The sequence below is a fragment of the Eimeria tenella genome, genomic scaffold, assembly GCF_000499545.2.
Source record: "Eimeria tenella Houghton genomic scaffold, Eth_scaff2442, whole genome shotgun sequence".
Lineage (NCBI taxonomy): Eukaryota > Apicomplexa > Conoidasida > Eucoccidiorida > Eimeriidae > Eimeria > Eimeria tenella.
Window position 1 is genome coordinate 2,395 of NW_013542305.1, and position 517 is coordinate 2,911.

Here is a 517-nt window from a genome sequence, read left to right on the forward strand (position 1 = left end):
TAGCTGGCGGGGAAAGGCCCCTCTTTGAGTTCCTGGTGGCGGAAAAGGGCCGAATTTGAAATTAAAAAGAATAAATTTAAAAAATAAAAGAAAAGAAAAAGAAAAGTAAAGAAATAAAAGAGGCGACAAAGGCTGCGGGCGGCGTCGCCAGTCGCGAGGCAGCACAGCACCGCAGCTCTGCAGCAGCAGCAGAAGCAAACTTTTCAGCTTTTTCCTTTTAAATGGACCTTTTAATTCTTTTTTAAATTCTTTTTAATAAACTTTTCACTTTTCTTTGCATCAATTCCTCCCAGCTGAGCCCTCGCTTCTTCCCTCCCGCCCGCCGCACGGAGTGACCTAGGGGGCCCCTGAGCGCCGGCGCTGGCCCTGAAAACAGCTAAATGGCGGTCTAAATCTCCCGAATTAAAATTAAATTAATTTAATTATTTATTTTATTTATTATTTAAATACTTTTGGCCCTTTTTGTATGGCGCTGGCTCGCGAGAAGGCAGCGGCGGGGGGGCCCCCCCCCCCCCCC